This window comes from Macadamia integrifolia, chromosome 13 (genome assembly GCF_013358625.1).
Source record: "Macadamia integrifolia cultivar HAES 741 chromosome 13, SCU_Mint_v3, whole genome shotgun sequence".
Lineage (NCBI taxonomy): Eukaryota > Viridiplantae > Streptophyta > Magnoliopsida > Proteales > Proteaceae > Macadamia > Macadamia integrifolia.
Window position 1 is genome coordinate 25,433,225 of NC_056569.1, and position 11,077 is coordinate 25,444,301.

The following is an 11,077-nucleotide window of genomic DNA, read 5'->3' on the forward strand; positions in this document are numbered from 1 at the left end:
CTCTCTCTCTCTCTCTCTCTCTCTCTCTCTCTCTCTCTCTCTCTCTCTCTCTCTCTCTCTCTCTCAGAAATCCGATTCTCCACTAGCTATGGAATACGAAAAGGAAAACGAATTCCTCCCAAATTTGCACTCGTTGTCATCCGACAACCAAAACCACCAGTAATCATCGCCTCGACCATTGTCGCCTTCGCTGTCTTTGTCTTCCAAGTTAGTAACGGTGGTGCCGATGGGGTTGTCATCTCATCACTCTCCCTCTCCTTTCCCCTCCCCTATAGCTCCCTATTACTCTTGTTAAACTTGAGGGATTTTCACATACCAATTTGAAGACCGGGCTGGATAGTAGAAGCAGCACAGGAAGTGCTCTCTTTGCGTTCCCATCAAAGTCTCCTTCACCACTGCGTTTCCACATTCCAAACTGCGAACCCTTGATGAAGGTTCCAGGAATGGGATAAAAGAACAAATCTCAAGCTTTCAAAAAGAGGGAAGATTCAAAAGGAGAGAGAACCTTAGAGAGAGCAGTCGTACATACACTAATGTAACTACCGTATTACTTATCATCTTCCTAACTTATAGAGTCCTAGTTGGACTCCAATAAGCCAGAGAATAGGGTAGGACGGTTGAGAAAATCTCTCTCTCACTCTCTTCTCACGTTCCCTCAAGCAGCCAACTTAGGCGCCAAGTGGGTGGGTCCCACCACCATAACGGATATGTGGATGGACCCCACCCATGACTTTTAACATCTCCCACTCATTGTAAGTGGCGGATCACTCCTAGCTACCAAAACATTTTATGTAGAAGTGGAACGTGCGACCTAAGAGATATATCTAGGGCAGGAGTGCTATATAGGAGTGCTACATCAAATCTCCATCTGACCAATATAGCACATCACTCGGAATAATCTCATAATACCCTAACAGTTCAACTATACCAGATTCCACACTCTCAATCCCTCTTGATGAGCAATGTGAAGCAACTTTATGCGAAGTACTCATGACTTTGTCTAACCAAAATTTGACAAGTCACCCGGGCAATGAGTCAGAACACAATAAGGTATAGAAAGAAAAGTTTTCCCATAGCCCTCATACCATTTAGATTATCCCTAACTGCTTTCCCAGTCTTTCCCTACGAGACCGCATCATCTTTGATCCTAGTAGCAACATTAGGTGTCCTCTTCATGACATAGTCTAAGGTAAAGGGTACTAGTTGATGTCTCACACAGTGACGAAGTAGGGATCCATCCAGTCACTGGCATCATCGGTCGGCATCAGCATATGCAACTAATGCATGCTATGGCGTAACTCCCACTGGCATGGGCATGTCACTAAAAATATAAAACGCCATACAAATCTTGGTTCAGTCGCTTTTTAGAGCGCCTAACCTAATTCTTTTAGCACCAGTTGCTCATCGGAGAGCTCAAGTCCCGCATCCTTAAGTTTGCGAATCATTTCTTTCACAACTCTAATGTGTTCAAGCATCTTATGCTTTGGGTCCATTCTGTACATCTCAAACTTGAGGATCATACCTCTAAGTCTGGTAGTGGATGTACCCCCGAATGCATGCTTGAGCTAGTCCCACATAGACTTAGTTGTAGGAACCTTCTCATAGTCCCCTGTAATGTCATCATGCATGGTATTGAGCATGATGTAGCGTGTACTTCGGTCCTTTTTTACCCATGTAGCATAGGCATCCTGGTCTTTGTAGCTCTGGGTGGTCTCTTTGCCTAAGGGAGGGTAAGGTGGTCCTTCCATTTCTGTGGTCAGGTATTCAAGGCAATCTTGCTCATTAAGCAGATACTGAATTTTTCATTGCCACTGGTCATAGTTTTTGTGGCCTTCAAGTTTGTCACCTCTGTTCAAGTCAATGATCACATTCTTTGATGCCATTTCTACATCCATATTACAAAGGAAACATAATGAATATATTTTTAAGTACTTTGTATATTGCTACTTGGAACCCTATGAGAGTTAATTATTCCTGATGCATAATGTGGGACCAATCATCTCGTATAGCTTAATATCAAACCCCACTTCACATGTATCAGGAATAATTAATTTTAAGGGTTACTGGAAATATTCAATGGAGGAATGGGCATCTCCAAACACATAAAACGCACCATACATACTGGTGTGCAGGGTCCCTCAAAAGAATCCTTTTGGTACAACGAGTGGTGTGTCATAGTGACTCTACTGTATGTCTCACAGTGGGTGCGCAATCCCCATTACAAGGCTTCTAAAAATATAATACAACATGTCCTTAAATATTATATCATCATAAAAAACCTACTACAATCTACTGGGAAACGCACCACTGAGAGACATACACATAGGCACAACTGCGCACATACATAACTACGCAATCAAACAGTATCAAATATGCATTTATATATATATATATATATATATATATAACATGAGGCGTAAAAATAGACCACATCAAATGTCCGGGCTCATGTATAAATGCATTAATGAAGTGGGCCCAACACAAAAGAAATCACAAAAACTTAAAGCCCATATAAGTTTTAATTAAAACAATAAGATTCATTTATGGTATAGGCCCACAAGCCCATTAATAGCATAGGCATAAAAGCTCATTAGTAGCATAGGCCCACAAGCTCATTAGTCTATTGAAGTTTTAATTAAAACTCAATAGCCATTGCAATTGATACAAATAAAAACAAATGTGATAAAAAAAAAAAAAAATGTAATGATTTGGTATAGTGATATAACAGTAAACAATCCATGTTGGAGGTCTCAGGTTCAATCCACTCTACTAACATATTCAATTGTTTTTATTTAAACAGACTTTAATAAGTTCATCCCAGGCCAGACCGAACCAAAACATTTCGAGCCGGACCAAAATCAAAACCGAACGTAATTGAATCAGTTCGGTCCAAAAACGAGTCAGGCTGGTCCAGGCCGGATTACATAAACAAAACCAGACTAGACCAAATTAACTCGGACCTGATCAGGTCAACCCACCTCGTGGGTGGTCGGGTCGGGTTGGTCTTGGATCGGGTCGGAGTTCAGGTCGAATCTCCTAGGACGGGATTCAGGTCAGGCAATTTGGTCCAGCTAGTGTCCTACAGGTCTTGGATTGGGCCCATGGGTTTAGCCTCATGGGCTGGCCCATACAGGCTCACAAAAAATAGAAAAAACAATCTATTACGTTTAACAGGTTTAGTTTCTCCATTTTTTTTTCTTTAAATGCACAGCCACACAACCGACAGCGGTGCCGACCCTCCTTTGGGTTGCCACGGACGATAACAACAGCCCCGTGGGTAGCGTTTTCGGATCCCATAAGTAAAATAGGAAAAAAAATTGGAAAGAAAATAAAAAAAAAACCATTTGCTTATTCATGAGTTATCCACAATAACGGTTCCAAACCATAACCAAACACCTTTATGCTAGCCACTGTCGGTGACCCAAACCAAAACGGGGCTCTGATACCAGTGTTAAACTTGAGGAATTTTCACATACCAATTTGAAGACCTTACTTGACAGTAAGCAGTACAGGAGGTGCTCTCTTTGCGTTCCCGTCAAAGTCTCCTTCACCACTGCATTTTCACATTCTAAATGAACCCTTGATGGAGGTTCCAGGAATGAGATACAAGAACAAATCTCAAGCTTTCAAAAAGAGAGAGAGCAGTCGTACATATACTAACGTAATCACCCCATTATTTATCATTTTCCTAACTTATAGAGTCCCAGTTGGACTCCAATAAGCCAGAGATTGGGGTGGGATGGTTGAGAGAATCTCTCTCTAACTCTCTTCTCATGTTCTCTCAAGCAGCTAGCTTAGGCGCCAAGTGGGTGGGTCCCACCCCCACAACGGATATGTGGGTGTACCCCACCCATAACTTTTAACAGCTCTCCCGCCCAAGCGTTCACTGAACTGGTTTAAAGATGCGAGAGAGAAAGGAGTAGAAGACGAAAAAGGAGAAGGGAGGGGTAGAAGAAACACAGGGTACTCTCGCCCAAGGGCGAGGTTTCAGAACCAAAGATTTGGAAGAAACATAATCCCTCCCCCTGCCTGTAACATTTGGAAGAAATATTCTAAAGAAATTGAGAAGATGGGCTCCTTTTGATGTTGAGTACTATTTTGGTGTAGAGCTCACCCTTTTTAACAATTTGAATCTTGAAGGAGTAATTAAAATATAATTTCTAAGAGATTATTTCTTCCTTTATTTGACTATGTACAATGCAAAAATGTTAGGATCCCCATTAACTCAAGCCCTGATGATTACATACAAAAAAAAGTATACATCCTGCCCTGCAAAAGCTTCCATTACTTTTCTTTCTCTTACTGTATTTTTTCATGGTGGAAAAGACCATGAAAGGCTGTCCCCTGCAATCACATTTTTATACGGCAAGCATGATTGTATCAACTGGGCTCAACAATGATCCTTGACAGACTTACAAATGGAGTCTTTAACGAACAACGGAGGAGAGAAATATCAAGCTATTGCAGCAGAATAGTAGAAACGGTTTCACTGTGTGTTTGTTCGTTTTACGAACACCGGAAAAAGTTTGCCAACATCGTCACCAGCCACCAGGACCACACAAAGGCACCCTAGACCGATAAGGGTAGTTTTCGTATTACACAAGCAGGGGATATTTTGGAGATTATAAAAAAATTTAACTTGACTTAACAACCAAATATAACGGTTGGAGCTGTTAGATAGTATCTTTTTCTTGCAGGGGAGGAGAGTGATATTTTCAGAAACGTGGTGGGTCAAGTTGATATTTCACCTTAGTTCAAAAGAGGGGAGTGATGTTTACCTTTTTTCTTTTTCTTTTTTTTTTTTGGGGGGGGGGGGGGGGGGGGGGTTTAATGTATTATTATTATGTTTGAGGGTAGGGATGTCCTTTTACATTGGGAGGAGAGAGATACACACCTGAACATAGTTCTTCTCTTTTATCATTATTTTTGGGAAAATGATTTTTGTCAGGAGTGTGGGTGTCACACCCAAACACATGGGGGTGAAATGACTGCCCCACCCCCATGAAATGCTACAATAGCTTCTTGTTAATGCTTATGCATGTTCTCCCATTGGATCTAATAACGCCCAAGGGTCATACTCCTCCCACAAGAAACACTTCCCCTATTATTTATTTATTAATTATTGGAAAAAAAGTTTATGTGAGGTAGGGGTGTAAGTTTGGCCCAAACCCACCTTGGCCTACCCTGAGCCAAAACAGGGCATGGGCTAAGATTTCTGACCCTGAAGGTGGGTTAGGGTTGGGTCAGGCCTAGGTTGAGGCCTATAGGTAATCTGAGCCTGATTTTAACCCTAATTTATATAATATAATTTAGGGTTATCTTCCTATCATTTTATTTAGAATAATGAAATTTGGATCATTAATTCTCATGGTTTGGTGTCCTAAACATCTATATTGTGTTGCACTTCATAATTTTAATTATGTATTGATCATTTGATCTTCTTCTTTTTTTTCTTTTCTTTTAATGCGAAAGACAATGGTAAAAACAAGGCCAACCAAGGTTAGCCCGGCCTTGGCAAAATTAGGGCCAATTAGGGCCAATACAACCCAATAATCATAGTCAAGTTGGTTTGGCATGAACCCGACAAGGTCGAGTCAGGCTTGGGTTAAGTTTTGGGGACCTAGGATTGGATTAGGGTTTTAAGAAACCCGACTCAACCCGGCCATGTTACACCCCTAGTGTGAGAAGTGTGGCCCCTATGCCCTAGACACATGAAGGATTAAATGACCAGCCACCCCCATGAATTGGAAAATGACATCTTTGTGGACTCTTCCTCATGCACTCCCATTGCCCTTGCACACTCCCCCACTAAAACACTTCTCCTATTTGTTTTCAATTCAGATTAGAATATGTTTGAATTAGTCTGGAAAAAAACTAGAATCGATAAATTCGATGAATATTCCAACGATTATGGTGGTTTAATCTTAGAATCAGTCGTATCGACTTGTTCAAAACGGGGATCGATGATTCGTCCATTCTTACAACCATGACATAATCGGAACTTTGCTCATAAGGATAAGAATGATAGAGAGGAGGGGTTAAGATCTTAAATAACAAAAGGGGGAATGAACGTTTCTGATTGTGCGACTCTTGTACACCCAAAGAGTGGCAGAAATGACACACACAAACCCCTATAAAATTTAAAAACCCCCTGTTGATGTCCATGTGCACCTTCATTGACCCATATTTTAGCACAAAAGCCACCAACCAGGAACGCTCTTTTTTTCTCAGAACAAAATGTTTAATTTGCACCAAAAGAAGCTAGAGAGTCCATTAGTGAGCTGTCCTATCTAAATATATATTTGAAAGCCACCCGAGAGAGGCTGCGAAGAATCAAATGAGCACAAGCACCCTCGAGCTCAAAATGATGGTGGCCTTAAACGAACCAAGGATTATTGGTCTTGCAGTAGAATTGTGAGAATCATTCAGTTAATCAATCCGCTAAACCATGCATCGAGGTTTCGTGGTGTAGTTGGTTATCACGTCAGTCTAACACACTGAAGGTCTCCGGTTCGAACCCGGGCCAAGCCAATCGATTGTATTGCGGGGATAGCTCAGTTGGGAGAGCGTCAGACTGAAGATCTGAAGGTCGCGTGTTCGATCCACGCTCACCGCATATTTTTTTGTTTCACAAATTCAATTCATCAATTCCACCGATGCCGATTCCTGTTTGAAAATAACAAAAATAATAAAACTCGGTCAAAAGACTCAAAACCGGTCAGTAATCAGAGTGAATCGGTCGATTTCAATTTCGATGTGAATCGTCAGATTTTCTGATTTTTAAAACACTAGTAGGAGAGCAAAAGCCAGATGGGAGGAAATTTTCAAAACAAAGGATGAAGAGATATAAGGATAGTTTCCTTCAAGAGACCCCTGGATGGGCTGAAGAAGGGCAAGTGAAGCAGCGAAATAAAAGAAATAAAAGAAATAAAATAGCCATTTGAGTATATTCCACACATGACATAAACACCTATCATGTAATAGGAGGCCTTTTTTTTTTTGAAAAAATTGTATTGCCACCCCCTGAATTTTGGTCTTTATTTAATGCCACCCCTTAGACTTTTCGAAACACTAAAAACACCTCTTGAAAATTCCAAACAATTTCAAATCAATCCTTACCGTTAGCCGATCGTGTTGAGTGAATGAAAGTCTGTCTGTTAGTTTTTAAAAAAAATGCCCAAAACACCCCCAACTATTGTGAGAGGACAATATTGCCCTCCCTTTCCATTCTTATTCTAAGCCCACACTCTCCCTCCCAAGACTTCTCCGACTGATACAGTTAATGCAGGAATTGAGAATCATCAACAACATCAACAATCACCACCCCAGCAGCAGCAGCATTAACAACAACAGAAAGAGGATCTGGAGGCCATAAAGAAGTCTCCTTTCTTCCCTTTTTACAATCCAAGCCCTGCTCATTACTTTTTCTCAAAGAAATCTCCTACAAATCCTAGCTCAAAATCTACACCGAGTAGGTTCTTCAAGCCCTTCCCGCCTCCGTCACCTGCCAAGCACATACGAATGGTGTTGGTGCGGCGTCATGGGTCAGTGAAACCGAACGAGCACTCCATTCCTGAAGGGAATGAGTCAGAGGCCGTTGCTAGACTCGTTAAGACCTTTGGATTCTCCAAGCACTTTGCCCGTTAAGTATGAGCTCAGGGATGAGGTTGGGCGTGGGCAGTTTGGTTATACTTGCACTGCTAAGTTCAAGAAAGGCAAGCTCGAGGGCCAACAGATTGCCATTAAAGTAATCCCCAAAGCCAAGGTATGTAATCTCTCTTTATGAATGGGTATGTCTAAATGTAACCTACCTGGTTACAAAAACCTTATAACCTAAATTATTGTGTCCCCATTATTTTGTCATTTTGTGATTGCTTTTAAGGTCAAAAAAGTAAATTACTGTGTCCCCATTATTTTGTCATTTTGTGATTGTTTTTAAGGTTAAAAAAGTAAATTATTGTGTCCCATTTATTTTGTCATTTTGTGATTGCTTTTAAGGTCAAAAAAGCAAATTCAACCTCAACTTTTTGAATCATTACTTTGATTTAAACGGCAAAACGAGGGGTATTTTGAGAATGAATACACTCTTCCCAAACAACCTCTCGCCCCAACTGATCATTTTCCTCCTCGCGAGTCTTTCTGTTACCTTTCTTGGTTTTTATGGCATAAAGTTTAGCAAGATCATGTCTAGTGAGTCAGGTAAAGGCTCTCTTTCTTCTCGGTATGTCCAATGCTTTTATGAGTTTTAGGGTTTAAAACTTTTGGTGGACTTCATTTTTGTTTTTTGAATTTTAGAAATCAAAACCTCTTCCCAGAAATTCATGTATCAATTATATTGCAATAATTTCTATTGTTGTGCATTAGAGATGAGGTGGGTAAGATAGTTCTAATCATGTCTCTTTTTCTATCTTCAAATAAATCAATTGTATTAAATATGCTAGTATTTTTAAGAAAGTTAAAATCCAGAAAGAAGATAAATGGCAATATTGTATGCTTCTTTTTTTTTCGTAAAGTAATATCGTAGGCTTGGTACTACTATAATATTTTTTATAGGTTGATTCTAAGGGTTTTGGGATCGATTCTGGTCAATTCCAATTTGATTTGGATTTAGATTGATATTGACAGCTACTAATTTGATCTTTGATTATGTGTTTAAAATCGATTATAAGGTTTATAGGACTAGATCGTGGGTCTTAAGATTTGAGGGCGATTCTAGGGTTCTTTTTATCCGATTTTGATTCGATTGGATCAAAATTTATAGGAATCAGTTTCAAGGATGTAGGGGACGATATCAGTATTGGTCTTTGTCAATGCCGATTCTATACCGATCCAGATCGGATGGGATCGGTCTGGATCGGTGGGTATCGATCTATTTTACCCTTGATTTTTATAAAAGGTACTACTTTTTACCTATTTTACCCCTGAAACGATCTGGATAATCGATCCGGATTGAGGATTGATCTAAGCCGATACCACCGATCCCAGACCGATACTTGAAACCATGATCAGTTCGATCTCTAATTCCAAATTTAAAATCCCTAGTTGATTTAGCTAATTCGGATCAATCCCAATTCTGATCATTATAGAATGGCATATCTAGGATTTTTGGGATTAGGCTATTGGTTTTTAGAATTTAGTGCCTTGATTCGGATATGATCAAGACTGGAATCATTAGGGACCAATTTATTATTTGATTTTGAGTTAAAATTCTGGTATTAGCCGATCTGGATTAGAATTGGTCATGAACTATCCAACTCCGGAAGTTCTAGAATGGTCAATTTAGAATTGGAATCACTAGAGAGATTCTTTTGATACTCAATTTCGAGTTTAAAATCATTGGTTGAATAAATCAATTTCGATCCAAATCGACCATAGTAATACCTAAGGTTGTTTCAGAATGACTGATTATAAGGCTTTTGTGATTGATTTGATCCATTTCCGATTTTGGTCACTTTGATCTAGATTTTATCTAGTATTAGGCCAAATTGAAATCAAAGTTCAATTTCAATTTTGACCGATTCGATTTTTATTGAGTTGACTTAATGGCCTCTTGTAGGTAATATGTTCTCTTTTAGTAATTTTTTAAAGTTGTTATAAGGTCTTATATGGTTTCGATTCTCTTGATCTGGTCCAATTCAATTTTTTACCGATTTGATAAGAACTCAAATCGATAAAGGTTTGTTTCACGTTTCTCTTGATTAGTCCAACCTGCTTGGACTGGAAATGGATACCCTTACTCAAAGCAATAGACCCAATCACCCAACGATTAGTGTATATATATATATATATATTTTTTTTTTCAATCTCATGTTGGACTTTAGAGAAATAAGGAATTGAGATTTGAGATTCCAAACGTAGTGATGGGTCTATTTGAGGATAAAATTACATTTCTATCATTTTTAAACACTTTGTCATAAAAAGTGGTGCAACAGATTTTAAGTTTTTATTGGGAATATAAACACATGAAATTATTTTTTTTTAATCTTTTTTAACCAATCATTTCTTTCACAGTATAAAACTTTTTAGGTAACTAAAAGTGGGTTGCAAGCCTTTTGTAACCTACCTAGGTTACAACTAGACAAACCCTTTATGAATAAGTTGGTAATAGATCAGAATATTGATTTGCTTCAATTGAGTGACTGGTTAATCTTGAGAATATATTTATTGGCGCCAATTTATTCATACTTAATCTTACAAGCTCGATGATCTTTTGAATCTGATATACGCTTCTCTGATGAAAGAATAAAAAATACTTTCTTAAGTGACGAAGACCAATTCCTTTCTAACTTTCTTCTGTTCAATCATTCTTGCTTGAAGCATTAAAAGTTAAAATATTATTGCTCCTTGGTTCTCTTGCCAGGTGATGGAATCACTTATAATTTCCAATGGATCTATTTAGTTTAGACTTTTGAGGAACTCGTGGTTCACTCTGAGAACTGAGTATTAATAAGACTTCCTTGATGAATCATCAAGAACCCTTAAATACCTTGGACAGATAAGTCGTCGGAAAGGAGAGGTTCTAAGAATCGCACGCCGGTGTGGAGATGGTTTGAGAATCGCACGCTGGTGGGGATATGGTTTGATAATCGCACACCGGAGGGGAGCGGTCAAGTTGCAGGTTGTCTTCTTTACGGTTTGGGGCTTTCCTTGTTCATATGAGTGAGGAGTGAGAGGGAGATTGTGTGTATAGAAGAAGAAGGGAATCGCACGCCGGTGGGGAGATGGTCTGAGAACCACACGCCGGAGGGGAGCGGTAAAGTTGCAGGTTTTCTTCTTCTTCCTTGTTCGGATGAGTGAGGAGTGAAAGGGAGAGTATCGGTTTAGAATAAGAAGAGAAAGGGAGGGCAATATTGTCTTTTCACAATAGCTGGGGGTGTTTTGGGTATTTTGTAAAAAAACTAACAGACTTTCATTCACTTAGCACGGTCGGCTAACGACAGGGACTGATTTGAAATTGTTTGAATTTTCAAGGGGTGTCTTTGGTGTTTCGAAAAGTCCAGGGGATGGTATTGAATAAGGACCAAATGACCAAAGTTCAGGGGTGGCAATGCAATTTTCTCTTCTTCTTCTTTTTTTT

At 39.4% G+C, this 11,077-nt stretch overlaps 2 non-coding genes across 2 annotated transcripts; both read left to right on the forward strand.

Moving 5' to 3' along the window:
• Positions 1 to 6,457: 6,457 nt before the first annotated feature.
• TRNAV-AAC lies at positions 6,458 to 6,531 on the forward strand. The gene has a single exon. It is a non-coding gene; the product is annotated as a tRNA-Val (tRNA).
• Positions 6,532 to 6,543: 12 nt separating this feature from the next.
• TRNAF-GAA lies at positions 6,544 to 6,616 on the forward strand. The gene has a single exon. It is a non-coding gene; the product is annotated as a tRNA-Phe (tRNA).
• The last annotated feature ends 4,461 nt before the right edge of the window (positions 6,617 to 11,077 follow it).